This window comes from Cupressus sempervirens, chromosome 5 (genome assembly GCF_028749045.1).
Source record: "Cupressus sempervirens isolate cs-2001-9-10 chromosome 5, ASM2874904v1, whole genome shotgun sequence".
NCBI lineage: Eukaryota > Viridiplantae > Streptophyta > Pinopsida > Cupressales > Cupressaceae > Cupressus > Cupressus sempervirens.
This window is the reverse complement of record NC_143122.1, coordinates 440,559,265-440,575,648: the sequence shown is the minus strand read 5'-3', so window position 1 is coordinate 440,575,648 and position 16,384 is coordinate 440,559,265. Positions and strand designations below refer to the sequence as shown.

Here is a 16,384-nt window from a genome sequence, read left to right as displayed (position 1 = left end):
ATATGGTTTTTAACTTTTTACCCATTTCATTTATAGGCAATTCTATAACTGCAAACAACAATGTGATGATATGTACTCCTGCTGAACGAAAACATACATTTTCTACGCTTTTCCATCAACACACAATTCTATGTCTGCAACATCTGTAGGACAAAAGACAATTATAAAATGAAATCATAAAGGTTTGGAATGAGACAAATTGTGATTGTTTACAATTTTAAAAAGTGTAATCGTCAAAGGGTTGTAGCTCAATTGGTTGGGCACAATTGGTGAGGATGATGGTACAGTTGAAATTGCCATCCACCAAGGTTCAAACCCCCGGAGATGCGTTTGGGCCAGGTTCGACCCCTGGGTGACTTTGACGGACTGGATCCCCCTGCACATGGCGGCTTAGTTGAAGGACGGCTTCTGGTTTAGATATATGCTACCTCATAATGTTGTAATCAGCTTGTAAAGGCAGAGATGCCGATATCTATGTAATCCGGTTGTTTCCATCAAAAAAAAAAAAAAGTGAAATCAATTACATGTCAAATGAAAAGCATAGGAAGAAATTTATGTTCATTGTTGTCATTACGAACTGAGTTATTGTTCTGTCACCTTCAAGCCTTGGTTGTGATCAAAACATTAGCAGTGAAATCAGAAATTCTAGTTGCTTGTTACTGTTCAAATCGAATCAATGAATACGTTTCATTGAATAATGATTTGATACATTTAAAACTTAAATGTATGTCTGAACTTTAGTTTTAATAAAAGTGCTAAACTGGTAAGTTTTTAGTTTCTCTGCGTGTAATTTGTGGGTAAACTTGTAAATCTTTTAGTTTCCGTGTAGGTAAATTTGTAACCTTTTTGTTTGTGTGCTTGTGTATGCATAATGTCTACATGGATTTATTCATGTTTTGTGTGTGGGGGTGTGCGCTAAGCTGCTGAATTGGATTTGGATATAGGTAAGGTGTGCTGGTACAACAAAGTTTTTTGGGGTTGGGTATGATATTCACTGGGCTGGGATTGCTATGCTGGTACATCAAACTTTTGGGGGGATGGATATGTTATAGGAATGACAGTACAAAAAACATATAAAAATCATTAATATATACATCTCCGCAGCCTAAAAACAGGAACTAAGTTCATAATGCCACATATCATACATATGTGAAACAAGACTACCATAAGTTTTACACACACGAAATACAGTATGTCATTTCATTATCAATTTGTGGAAATCAAATATCATGATGGATATTTATAGTTCAGCATCAAAATAAATTTGTAAATCAGTACCCTCAAATTACATATCATAAATATGTGAATTAAAAATATTTTAAACATGGTCACTCGGAGACCCATCTCTCATGACCTGGAATGCTTCTTGGAGATGAGGATACATCTCCTGTACCAGGGACATCTCAAAAAATTCCTTGATGCATTGGGTTCTTTTGGATGCCATCTCCAAAGTCTCCCAACCAGATATTGACATCTCCAGCCATAAAATGTAGGAGAGTACGTTAGAAGACAAAAGGAAGGTAAATTTAAACAAATAAAGGAAGTCTTCAGAATGTTTTATACTAATATTTTGAATGAAAAGAAATCCGTGCAAAGTTATAGTGATCGGATCTACTAATAGTGTAGACTTATTGAGAGGGTCATAAATAGTTGTTTGACTGATTTTCTATCATTGTAATAGCCTAAAGAGATATTGCCTTTCCTATTTTGTGTTTATTGTTACTATTCTTGTTTTCAATTTTCCATGTCATGATGTTTTCTGGAAATTTTAAATTATATTAAAAAAATATTGTCTCCAAGTATCTATCTCTTATTTTTGAAAATTAGCCACACTGGTATTGGTACCAGTCTATGGCATCTCCTAGTACACCTGTCCCATGTGAGCATGATATAGAAATACAAAAAATCTGAAATTATAACATATTATAAACATATGGTATATTCCAAATTCGCACTGGTTCTCGTGTTTGTTAGGGATTAACCCCACAGATACAATGCCGAACCCTAGCTGTTCCTGCACTGAACTCGTCCCAAATCCATACCTAGTTTGAAGTGAACTGGGGCCTTGGGGGGTTAGGGAGGAAAAACCGGTAAGCCATACAAGAGCAGCGTACAAGCCATATTTTTCATGCACATGCTCATTGACCATCATTGGTTGGAGAGGTAAGTAGGAGGAGAAGCCATGGAATGATGACACTGATCACATTCTTCTTGACTTCCTAACTGTCATGACATTGTACAAGTCACTGTTTATTAGTGGGAAAAAATCTGAGATACCATATTCCTCTGAAAAGTTTCCAATTCTAATTCTAGTGCTATCTACGTCCAGATCCCCCTCGAAAATCTCTTGGATCCTGACAAGATTTCGGAATGGGGTCCAGATTCTCTGTGGATCCCTCACTAAGGAATCCATAGAGAATCTGGATTCCATTCCGCAATCTCATTGGGATCTGGGAGGATCCTCAGGAATCCAGACGTCTGGGCAAGGAAAAAGAGGCCCACTTCGACTTTTATATATATATTTAATATTTTAAAAATTAAAGTGAAACTCAACCCTAAAATGACCCATTAAACCCTAATTTGACCAAGAAAGGTTGCCTAAAGTCATTTGATGGTCATTCATTCATCTCTCAAGTAGAGGATTTGGTCTTCATACGCTACAATGAGGGTGCAACAAAGAATTGGGATCTAGTCCCTCGGTGTTTTGATTTAGAGGCCACAGTTGCACAACTTGTCCATGTCTCTGTATATGATCAAGAGGCAACTGTTTCACATGACATGGCAAGTGCCACGGTTGTTGGTCCAAATGAAGTTGAAGAGGAGCCAAACATTCTCCTTGATTTTGATGAAGATGATGATGAAGAATATGTAATTGGATATCAATCGACTGTTTTAATTTTTAAATATGAAACATTGAAATATGGTGTGTGATTTAAGTTTCAGCATGTAATGACATTTTTAGATCTTTGCAAAGTATGAATATGATATAATCATATATTGATAACTATGGATTTATCATTTGATGAGAATCACACTTCTAAGTTCTTATTACTCTCATTTTATGTTTGAAGTTTTGAACTAATTATGAATGAGCAGTGACATGTTACATGTATGGAATCTATGAATATACATACATACATACATAAATACATACATACATATATATTCGTAAATGTCAATATACATATCTGCAGAGTTGGACTCTGGCCCAATTTTTTTCCGCGAAACCCTCAAATCTGAATCCGAACTTGAACCAAAACCTGGGTTAACTACTTGGGACAAAAAAATTGCTTTTTGTGTTGATTTCATTCTTTCATGAAACATGAGTATAAAAACAAAAATTAGATGGTCAAAAACAAAAGTAGGGGTTCTACTGTTTGGGCTTGGATTCACCATTGGAAATATAAGGCATGCAATTTTGGGCCTTGGATTTACATGGTCGAATCTGAATCCAAAATCAAATGCCAGAGTAAATCCATTATGGACAAGACCACAAACCTTGACCAGAAATTAACCAGATCAAGATTAACTTTTTGTCTGATTGAAGTGGTAATGGAGTGATAATGCAAAATGTTTATCTTACAGGAAGGGAGATTAGGAAATGAAAATGAAAGTTTTGAACTTGTTAGAACATTTAATTAAGCATTGCCCACGAGAGGACAAAAGGGGAGGGATGACCAACCCAGAGAAAGGCATTATGAGAATATGACATCTGATAGGACTTGTTTGTTGGCATCTGAATATTTTGATTGAAATTGTTTGAAAATTCTAGAATCTATTGCAGGATTTATGGGAGGCAGTGTGGTAAAACCACCCCATTTTCGGATGGGATGGTAGCAGTGGTGACCACCCCCTCTCCCTTTAGAGTTGAACGCCCACAGTTCAATGCTAATGGAGTGCATGAACAGAACATGGAGGCGAAGATACATGTGGGAGAAGAGTGTTTAGGAAGAGTTTCTAATGAGGAAGACACCATTCAGATGCACTAGTATTTTGGGGAGAGATGGTTTAGGGCAAAGTTGAAAATCTTGGACCTTGCAATTATTTGGCTGACCTAAACTTTTAAAAATCTCAGGGCTCTGCAAAAACAAGGGGAAAAACTTGGTAAATTTATCAAACATTCAAAAATACATAAATTTCAGAAAATATTCTCAAAAAAACATGTTTATTACTGAATTTATGGAGCATATTACTAATTTCCTTTATGTTTAGAACAATACTAAATTTCAATATGTTGAAACTAGAGCCCAGAACTGCATGAAGATAACTAGCAATAAGCAGAAGACAAAAGTAAAACAAAAAACACCAGAAATATCCTGGGAAAACCCTTCGAGAATGAAGGAAAAAAAACCCAGCCACACAACACAAAATATCTTTATTGATAATGAAATGTTCAAGTGTACAATGCTTATCGCATGATGCGAATATATAACAATAGAAGAGATTCTTCATATTCTAACCGAAGGTCTCTTGAGTTTCTCATAACTCCTATAATTAAATAAGACTCTTCGAATATTCATGCCTCAATGCATGTGAATGACACATGTCATTTACATTTATAATATTACAAATTAAACTTTAAGTGTCCTTTTCAGCTGAAGATGACAATAACGGTAATAACGTTCATATTTCTAGAGATCAAGATCTCTATTGCAGCTACTATCTTCAACACTCCCTCTTAGCCAGAGAGATCTTTAGCTGAACAATCACACAAGACTGCAACCAAAATGTTAATGATGAAATTTTATCCCATATCTCTTATTAGATTCATGAAAAACTATAACAATCAATCATATTCATGAAATCGCTCAACATGAAACCTTGTAACAATTAATCACATTCATGGAATCTCTCAATATGAAAACCTGTAACAATTAATCACATTCATGGAATCACTCAACATGACAACCTGTAACAATTAATCACATTCATGGAATCACTTAGCATGAAAAGATTTGTAAGACTCACAGCTAAGCCTTTATTCACGGACTCTCTCAACGTGAATTGTCATGGAATCTCTCAACATGACATCCAACTCCCATCACGGAATCTCTCAACGTGATGACATCATGGACTCTCTCAACATGATGTTCACAATCGCATAGTGAAAGAGTTATCATAATCTTACAATCTCATTTATTCACACAATAATAGAAATATGCATAAAACAAGACTTAGTTCCATTTAAGTCTTAAATTTTAAAATACCATAAGCATATATATGAGAGCAAAAAGGATTTCATAAAAACTCCCTCTTAACTATGAAGCCTCCCTCTGAAGCACAAGCTCCCTCTGAGCTTTGTATTTGAATGCAATAATATATAACAATACCTCCATCTCATGATTCTTGTTGCATCCTGCAATCAATAGAGATTAAATCAATCTATCATAAAAAACATATATAGAGATAAGATTTTGAAATAAACACTATAGAATACTTATCTCAAGCTCAACATCTCCCTATGGAACTATATTTCTTATCTTGTTACATCCAAATAAGATTGAAATAATCACTGGCATTGATCCATTTCTCCATTGCAGCACGTAACTTAACCGCTCCAAATTCTCTGGTAATCTGCTGCATCCCAAGCGTACTGGCCATGTACATTTTTCTTTGCACCGCAACCGCCAAGGAGCTTTCAAAAAATAAAATAGGCGTACTCGTCTTAAAAATACCCGCAACTCAAATTTGACAGACCCAACTGTGCACCCGAGCATGTCTTGCAGATGTCGCCTTACACGAGAGCAATTAATAACTATTTTAAACATGGAGAGATGAACGGCCACGTTAACATCGTAGTTGCCATGCCAGCACAAGCGCTATGAAAGAGTTGACAACAGCAGAATCGACAATTCCGTTGAATGTTATTTAACCTTTTTTAACAACCGTATATGATAGGTGCTGAAGAATAAAATCAGAAACGCTCGAGTGATATGAATAAACATATCCAGCCCTCCAATATACTAAGATACCCAAAATTCTTTTGCAGTTGAAGAATTCAAGACGAGACTGTGCTACCATCGGGCTACTGCTGATGAAAGTCTAGAATGCTGGTCCGGCTCCTCATGCGATCACTGATACCCCGATAGAAACATGCAGACGGGCCGTCGTGAAAGGGATGAAAAAAGTTATATAGATACTTTAAAACATTTAGATACAGGAGTAGTCATATATAACATGGAAGCCATTTTGGTTAAAAAGTAAATATTAAAAAATGTAAATTGCACTCAAGCTATAAAATCAGGAAGAGAGCAAGAATGTGACCCAGAATATGTTTCAATTAAATATCCATAAGCTTCAAATCTATAAAGAAAATGTTGATGCAAAACATACGGCAAATAAATGTAGAAATCATTCTTTGGTTGCGGTGAGAGATGGAGATGTATTTGTCTCTCACATTATGCATCGCTCGACCACTAACATTCTTAGAGATAAAGTCAGATGTGAAATAAAAGCTTGTTTGAATTGCAAAATCAAACATTCGGTTTCCACATAGAATTTTAAAAAATAAGTTTTGAAATTCGAAAAAGATTTTCTATGAACGTCCTAGGGTTCTACAAGAAGTGCAATAGTATACAGATTCTATCCATTAACAGAAAATACCCCCTCACAATATTGAAATCATATGAGCAATCAATAAATATTTAATTACCAATAGCGCTGCCCACAGCACCTCCTACTACAACACTTGTTGCGACTCTAGCAAGGCAGCTATCTCTCGCCATTGCAGATTCAGACCAAGCAAATTGAAAAGAAAAGGAAATATGGAGGCCCAGCTAACCCGTCATCACATAAGACGAGCTGATTAGACAAGCTCACTAGATCAATAACAAGCTGGCTGCCACAATAGACAAATAAATATGCAAACCGAATATAAATAAAGCCATTGTCAACAAGAAGAGAAATATCATAGACAGACAGCCACAATACAAGATAATGGTGACAAGATTATAAGGTGAGCAATGAGCATGCGAACGAAACACAGATTCAGAATAAACGGTTGAAGGGTGGACCACACAAACCCACAAATCTCAAATGAAGGTTTTCAATATCTCACAGCTTTCATAAATAATAATAAAAATTAATAAAGATTACTGCCACCTCCTGAGATAGCGGTTTAAAAAACGATAAACTCCAAATTTAATATCGCCATCAAGGAAAGACATACACATGATGCAATATCTCACTATATATTTAATGTGGGCAAATCGTGCCAGCTCAACACCATTATTCACAAAAACCTTGAAGCATAAATCAAACATATTGCAATAATCCATATGATCATAAATCATCTAATAATAATTACGGTTATCTAACCAAGCTCTGAGACCATGTTGAAACTAGTGCCCAGAAATGCATGAAGATAATCAGCAATAGCAGAAGACAAAACTAAAACAAAGAACACCAGAAATATCTTGGGAAAACCTTTCAAGAATGAAGGGAAAAAAACCCAGCCACATAACACAAAATATCTTTATTGATAATGAAATGTTCAAGTGTACAATGCTTATTGCATGATGCGAATATATAACAATAGAAGAGACTCTTCATATTCTAACCGAAGGTCTCTTGAGTTTCTCACAACTCCTATAATTAAATAAGACTCTTCGAATATTCATGCCTCAATGCATGTGAATGACACATGTCATTTACATTTATAATATTACAAATTAAACTTTAAGTGTCCTTTTCAGCTGAAGATGACAATAACGGTAATAACGTTCATATTTCCAGAGATAAAGATCTCTATCGCAGCTATTATCTTCAACACAATAAACACTATAAACTAAAAATAAATTCAATAAACTAGAGCAAAAGTTTTAAAATCTATCCTATGGGGTGTAGGCAGGCCTACAGTCATTTTCTAACTGTCATAGAAATTAAAATTCTGATCTATGATTAAAAAATTAATTGTTTCAGTTGTCCAAGCTTCTGGTAAAAACTGTGCAATTTTTATTTATTTTTCTTTCAGAACCTTGAGCAACTACTAATTCACAGACTCTGGAAAACTGGTACTTTTTTAAAAATCTCAAGTTTTGGACATTTGTTAGCTGTTAATGTGTAATGCATTGAAAAATTGCTTAGAAAACACTAGCTGCAATATGACACAAATATAAGGGTGGACTTGAATGATCGATTCATATAGTTTGCTGCGAGTGATTATACTTGAGTCTATTTTTGACCCACAATTGAAACTCATGTATAAAATTGAAACCAATGATTCTTTTGTTTTGATATCAGGGTTTTATCATGCCTATTATATTGTCAGTGACCAAACTCCAATTGGTGGCACCTGGTATTGTTGGCCAAACTCCGAATCCTTAGTGAAATAGAGTGGTTGAGTTTCTCATGAATCCTGATTTATGGCTATTAGCACAGTTAGATTTCCAGTAAAAAATGATTGTTTTTTAACTCTAGTGTGTGCTATTCCTAGGAGTACTCATTTGCCTTCTAAATGTGCCAATACTTAGAGTTTTTTAAAATTGTTTTAGAGGGGGTCTTTTTATTTGGAGGTGGAAATGAAGATTCTATTGGGAGTAAAGAGATAGGATTGTGGAAGTTTAGGTTTTACTTCATCTCTGTTGCTCTTCAGAATGTGTGGGAGGGGAATTTGCTGGGGACACTTCGAAGTGTGAAGAGGAACTCAAACTATACCCATAAAACTATAGCTGTTTTTATTTGAGGTTTTCAATGTTGTAGAATCAGATTTTGTGTTTGCCTGAATGTCTTATTTGTAAAATCAACAAATATATAGTTTGGGGTTTGAAGGTGGGGTTATATAACTTTCGGCTGACCACAGATAACCCGAGTGGTTGGGAGAGATGTTTACATGCCTCTTGCTGGTTACACCTTATCATTTGCTAGAGAACTCCAACTATAGCATTGTGATGGATTGAGGGGAAAGTAACAGTGGAGGTTGTGACATAAATTGGAGGTTAGTATGTACACTTCACTAATCCAGTTGTTTAAGGTTTTGATGTGGAATCTAGAGACACCTTGTTCATGCCTTCCTAAACAATTTGATATACCAATATATAAATCATACATGTAAAATTGTATTTAATTTTGACTGTCTTTTGCAATAGCTCCATTTCTTCCTGAACTGAACATTAAAAAACTTATCATTTAAAGTATGATTGGAAGAAGGGTCTATTGAGAGAACCTAAGGGCAGTGTAGGGAGGATTGAGGTTATGGACTATTTGCCAACTTGAACAGGTGACCTGGCTTGCATTCTCTGTGTTGAAGAGGATGTACTGGGTATGTGTTTCTATTATTTTTCAGTCAGGATTAAATTACCTTTTATCCAAGGATTTTGAACTTGTGAACTCTTTTCAAGAGGACAAATTCTCCACAACTGGATCAATTCAGACCATACGCTCACCCATGAAATGATCAACTCAGACCATGCACCCATGAATCATATTTAAATTTATGTGGCCTTTACAACCGAAATGCCCATTAATTTCTCCAAACAAGTTGCGAAGGAACAGAGCATTAAAGTGTAGAGCTAGTTAAGCTAATATGACCACCCTCTGTTGGGGAAAAGTGGAGGTAGGAGACACACAACCCATCAACAATGAGGAAATTTCTATTGAACCGAAATACACAAATTCAAACAAGTGATCCAAATGCCTGTACATTTACTAAAAGGTGCATGCATAAGTGAAAATACAAATAACAGAATTGTAAAAATATAAACAAGATAATAGTATTTACAAAGAGCAATGCTTAGTAGAAAATGAATCCTGTAAATCCACAGGAAAAAAAAATAAAAATTACTTGCACTTGAAAGGACCTCAGAGATCTTGGTGGTTAGCTATCATCAGATGCCCAAAGCATCAAGAGTAGCAAATATTGTCTCACACCATTGGTGTCTTTGAGTCTCTAATTATCCACATAAATCACAGCTGAAAAATCCTACTCAGCAAATTATATTGGACAAAACAGCAAAATAGCAAAAACAAACTTCGCACAAACATAGTAGGCAAAATGCACAAACAAAATGCGATATCACTTTCAACAAATCAACTTTGGGAACCTTAATCCATCTTTGATCCCATCAACACCTTGTCAAGGCAGTCAAATACTCAATCAGCAAATGAATACTTCTACATATCTTCACAAATCAATAGTGCTCTCAAAGATTATACCATACTATTAAACTTTGGCCACACAATTAGGCCTCAAGGCCTATTAGTCCTTGGTAACAACCACCATACCTTTACTGTAACAATCCTCTTATCAAATGACACAATAGCTTTCTCTTTTGTGCAACAAAAGCTTCCTTTGTCCTCAACATTCCAACGGTCCTGTTTACTGATCACAAAAACAGTAAACCTTACTATCAGTCATTGGTTACCATAACACAACCTTGTTTACTTTTCTTTCAGCAACATCAATATGTTTCAAGCATCAAAGGTAGACAGTACGAACACTAAGTCATCAATACATTTCATTAACTCCACAACCATGATCAATAAGCAATATTCAATGTCAATCAGACTTGCAACTGTGTCAGTGCTCTGTGACAGTTTAATTGTAATTGATACTCTAACTCCACAACTAGCTCTTTGTGCTTGATTAATCACGTTTTGGTTGAAAATCAAAATAAATAAACAAAATTTTTCACAAACTGTGACTGTCATAGAGAGTTCCCACTTCATTCTTGCAATCAGATTCTCCATACTTACCATAAGTCAATCCATCACACATTTCAGAGGGATATTACTATTTTCTTAAACCTGTTGATCATCATATTCCAACAAGAATCTTCCTGACATCAAAAAGTGTGAAGATATTGCAATATACATTCCAAACACACAGATTTTACTGTCAAAGCCTCCAAGGGCATCAATTTATTCGCACAAGACGGAACATTTTAATGTGAATTGACACCATTAGAAATCCTTGTCAGTGTTCTGTAAAATATTAAAGAGTCTTGAATTTTGGACAGTTAAAACATAAGATAATCACAAACCCTTGCTGAGACTAATGTTTATGAGGGTCTTAAACCAGTTTTAGAAAAATCTATTCTTTCTCTCCCTAGAATCCACGGCAACTGCTCCAAACAGGCATTGTAAAGTAGTTTCATCCTGCTACATATCCCAATAGTTTTTGGCACTCATTCAGTCCATTCCATAGAAGAATGCATGAGAACTCAGAAAAACCATGACTGATACAGTGATGTTCTAAGAAGAAGAAGAAGAATGTTAACTATAAACAACATCACTCAAATATTATTCAATCAAGTTATGTTGAGTGTTCTACCTAAAATTTCTCTTTCAATCATCCAAATTTCTCTTCATTTATCCCTTGATCATTACATCAAAGATAACATCCAAATTTAAGCTCTCAACTGTCAACTAAAGTTCTGCAGAAAGGTGACATATTCCAATAGTTTTTGACACTCATTCAGTCCATTCTATAGAAAAATGCATGAGAACTCAGAAAAACATGACTGATACAGTGATGTTTCAAGAATGTTAACTAGTATTTTATCAATATATAAGCTTCTCTTTGTTAAAGACTGCTAAGGTTAGTTTTTTTTAACGTTATAGCAGGGCAGCCTGAAAAAATACTTTCTGATTTGCTAGACAATTATCAGACTAAGGTTGAGGTTCCATGGAAGGGGGCGTCCTTCAAAATAGAGCGGGTGGTCACTGAGAGTTTTTAGGAATGTTTCAAGGGTAGTGGTACCATGTATTGTGGCTTAAATATTTAAACTCCTAAATTTGTGGAAGTTGGGAAGATTTTAAAAATTTAAAATATTTTGAAAAGTAAAAACTTTGTTTTTAGTGGGAAAGAATGAGCACAACTTGCCATGTGACATAACTTTTCCCTAAGCTGGTGAGGCTATTTCCAGCCCCACCTCTTTCTCACCTGCTCAATTTAAGAGGGCTAAAAATACCTCTCATCTATGTGCAAGAGACCTCAGCCCTCAAATCAAGTTCAGAAAAAATAAATACATGACATGCACAATTAACTTGGTCAAAAACAATTTAATCCTGGCCAAGGTAGACTGCTTCCTTCAAATCCATTATTTGAAAAGCATAGATATATGAAAAGAATATGCATAAAAAACCTATTCACATCATAATATTCTGGAAAACAAAGCGCCACTGAAGAGCATTACATTTTCCTGTACCGACTTTAGCTGAGAATGCATTCGGAATAAAGTCATAAGCTTTGTGACCAATAACATAGTATATCCTGTCATCCCGATAGCAGTTAGTATGGTAATTATAACACAAGCAGAAGACTAGATGATTTCAGCACTAGATTTGTTCACAATACTACAGATACACCAAAGAATGGGTGTCCACACCGCTAAATTATGAAAATATTTACATAAGAGCTTGTATTATTGAAAATGATTCTCAACATTTTGTGGGTTTTATTGAGAAACTACTGTAAAGAACTTTCCTCTGATGACTTTGTAATTGTTTCTAGCATCTCAGACCTACCATCAAGAGTATTTCCTTTTGTCCAGTGTCTTAGCATCTGTAATGCTGCCTTTGGCTGATCCATTGGGACCATATGACCTGCATCATGAACCTAGGACAGCAAAACAGAAATTCCATGAATTAAAAATAAGACAATTATATATGGAAAACAATTGTTAACCACAGAGTGCATTTCACCTTGAGGAAGCTAAGGGATCCGTGACTGGTTATTGAATCTGCTTCTTTGTCATCTACAAGGAAAGCTCCATGGAATTCATCCATCTTGAGTTACCTAAAAGCAAGTATTCAAAAGATTAACTTTACATTTTCACACTAACAAATTTCAACTGACTGAAATAGACATAGCATTTTATTTGGAGTATCATTACCAACCCAGTTGCAAGTAAGATCATATTTTCTGGCGTATACTAATAGCTTGACTCCATCCTACTTCCAGATTTCGCATCAAGTCTGTAACCATAGCTTCATAAGCAGCAGTGCTACTGGAGACAAATTTTCTATCACCAACTCCCAGAGCATCCCTAACAGCTCCCTGGTTCAAATAACTCTCCATATTTCCAAAATCGTAGTGGAGACTTCCATCGCACTTCTTCCTAACTTCATAATACTGCAAAATGCAAAGCAAAAACAGCCACAAACACATTTTCAAATTAAAAAGGGTCATTAAATAATTGCCAGGTTTATCATTTTATGTACTTTTCTCAAGGTTATGAGATAAAAGAGATAATTTCTCACATTGATATCCCCGGCTATTGACATAATGTAGTTGAAAGTTAATGTGCAAATCAAATATGATGCAAAACAAGTAACAGTCTCCTTGGTACCTGGCAATACATCATATTAGCTATGATGATAATATAATGATAGTCCACATTATGAACCTAAATTGAAAAACCTATCATGAGATGAAGCACAAACATCCTTTGAATACAATGTATAACCATCAGTCAGCTCCTAGTAGCAAAGATCACAGTCATGCAGATTTTGGCATTACATATATAGCTCTCACCATCTAGCCATGGATAAAAATAGAAAACAAAATTTACTTAAAAAGAAACTAGAGATCTGAATTGCACAATATTTCTCAAATTTCCATGAATCTAGTCAAAAAAATCTAAAACAAGCTGTCGGTACTGTTTCTGTGGTCATATCATCACAAAACTCAGTTTTCCTTTCAGTTATAAATTTATTAGTTAAAGATTTCAAAAGATACTACATCAAAAAACTTCTTTTGCAGTACTTTAGGACATTAATTCATCTATTTGTGATGAGATACTCACCACAAAGTTTAATGGACAGTTCACAAACTGGATAGATCTTATTGATTTTATTTTAATCATTTTCTGTGATCAAGCCCATCTCCAGTGCATAATCTGTGTATGCTTTATATTGGATTAATGGATTGGTAAGTCCATTGCCAATGGCAAACCCCTATAGAAATTTTCAAACGGTGAGGAATAAGGATGATCATCAGAGAACTACCTTACAAACAACTCTACTCAAAAGCTATGACATGAATATAAAACAGATGTTCACGTCCACAAATAGTCTTTTTGCTTTGCTGAGAAACATGATAATACTTAGTAATATATAAAAATAGGATCATGCCCCACTATACCTTCAAATTTATGGGAAGACCCTTGCTTGCTTTGTTTCCTTGATGAACCCTACTTGTAACATCTAGGATATACTGTCCAGCATATGATTCCCCAGTGATAAAAAAGTCATCCTTTGCATATTAGGGGTGTTCGAAAAATGCCTAAGAGGTGACAACAAAATCAAATTACTACAACAAAAGAGGCCAAATTTCATATTTGCTCACCCAAACATAACCTTTCAAGTTTGCATATTTCAAAATACTAGGACTCATATGTAGGTCAAATACCTATATTTGGTTCATCGAAATAGAGCCTTGGGTACTCTAAAATTACATTCAAATAAGCAAGATTTATAGGATGTTAATAAGAATAAAAAATAAAAAATAAACATCCTATAAATATCCTATTAATATTTCAGAGGTATTCATTTGCTGATTGAGTATTTGACTGCCTTGTTAAGGTGTTGATGGGATTAAGATGGATTAAGGTTCCTAAAGTTGATTTGTTGAAAGTGATTTCTGAGTTACCCCATGCCGGTCACTCAAGAGGTGGCAAAGATAATCACATGTTGTCACCTATCCGCCCGCACAATCGATTCGTAGCCGTTATGACTGATACCTCATTTTGTTTGTGCATTTCGCCTCCTATGTTTGTGGGAAGTCTGTTTTTGCTATTTTGCTGTTTTTCCCAATATAATTTGTTGAGTAAGATTTTTCAGCTGTGATTTATGTGGATAATTAGAGACTCAAAGAGACCAGTGGTGTGAGACAATATTTGCTACTCTTGATGCTTTGGGCATCTGATGATAGCTAACCACCAAGATCTTTGAGGTCCTTTCAAGTGCAAGTATTTTTTCCCTTGTGGATTTATAGGACTCATTTTCCACTAAGCATTGCTCTTTGTAAATACTATTATCTTGTTTATATTTTTACAATCTTTTATTTGTATTTTCACTTATGCGTGCACCTTTTGGTAAATGTACATGCAATTGGATCACTTGTTTGAATTTGTTTATTTCGGTTCAATAGAAATTTCCTCATTGTTGATGGGTTATGTGTCTCCTACCTCCACTTCTCTCTAACAGAGGGTGGTCATATTAGCTTAACTAGCTCTACACTTTAATGCTCTGTTACCTTGGCAACTTGTTTGGAGAAATTCATGGGCATTGCAGTTGTGAACGCCACGTGAATTTAAATATGATTCATGGGTGTATGGTTTGAGTTGATCCAGTTATGGAGAATTTGTACTCTTGAAAAAGAGGTCACAAGTTCAAATTCCTTGGATATAAGGTAATTTAATCTTGACTGAAAAATAATACAAATAAATACCCAGTACATCCTCTTCAACACAAGGAATGCAAGCCAGGTCACCTGTTCAAGTTGGCAAATAGTCCATAACCTCAATCCTCCCTACACTGCCCTTAAGTTCTCTCAATAGACCCTTCTTCCAATCATACTTTAAATGATAAGTTTTCTAATGTTCAGTCCAGGAAGAAATGGAGCTATTGCAAAAGACAGTCAAAATTAAATATAATTTTACAATTATGATTTATATATTGGTATACTGAATTGTTTAGGAAGGCATGAACAAGGTGTCTCTAGAGTCCACATCAAAATCTTAAACAACTGGATTAGTGAAGTGTACATACTAACCTCCAATTTTGTCACAACCATCACCATTACTGTCTTTCCCCTCAATCCATCACAATGCCATAGGTGGAGCTCTCTAGAAGATGATAAGGTGTAACCAACAAGAGGCATGTAAACCTCTGTCCGAACCATTTAGGTTATCCGTGGTCAGCTGAAAGGTATATAACCCCACCTTAAATCCCAAACTATATATTGGTTGATTTTAAAAATAAGACATTCAGGCAAACACAAAATCTGATTCTACAACATTGAAAACCTCAAATAAAAACAACTATAGTTTTATGGGTATAGTTTGAGTTCCTCTTCATGCTTCAAAGTGTCCCCAACAAATTCCCCTCCCACACATTCTGAAGAGCAACAGAGATGAAGTAACACCTAAACTTCCACAATCCTATCGCTTTACTCCCAATAGAATCTTCATTTCCACCTCCAAATAAAATGACCCCCCCGCCCCCCAAACAATTTAAAAACATTCTGTGAGTACTAACACATTTAGAAGGCAAATGAGTACTCCTAGGAATAACACACATTGGAGTTAAAAAAAATACTGCATTTTTTATTGGAAATCTAATTGTGCTGATAGCCATAAATCATGATTCATGAAAAACTCAACCGCTCTATTTCACTAAGGATTCAGAGTTTGGCCAACAGTACTGTTGTGAGGTTTTCACA

General features: G+C 35.2%; 2 non-coding genes and 1 pseudogene across 2 annotated transcripts; 1 reads left to right on the top strand and 2 right to left on the bottom strand.

Moving 5' to 3' along the window:
* Positions 1-9,794: 9,794 nt before the first annotated feature.
* On the bottom strand, positions 9,795-9,875 carry LOC149556676 (small nucleolar RNA SNORD24). The gene has a single exon (XR_016352505.1). It is a non-coding gene; the product is annotated as a small nucleolar RNA SNORD24 (small nucleolar RNA).
* A 2,531-nt stretch (positions 9,876-12,406) lies between these two features.
* LOC149556674 (serine carboxypeptidase-like) lies at positions 12,407-15,844 on the bottom strand (annotated as a pseudogene).
* LOC149556675 (small nucleolar RNA SNORD24) lies at positions 14,816-14,896 on the top strand. The gene has a single exon (XR_016352507.1). It is a non-coding gene; the product is annotated as a small nucleolar RNA SNORD24 (small nucleolar RNA).
* Positions 15,845-16,384: the final 540 nt, after the last annotated feature.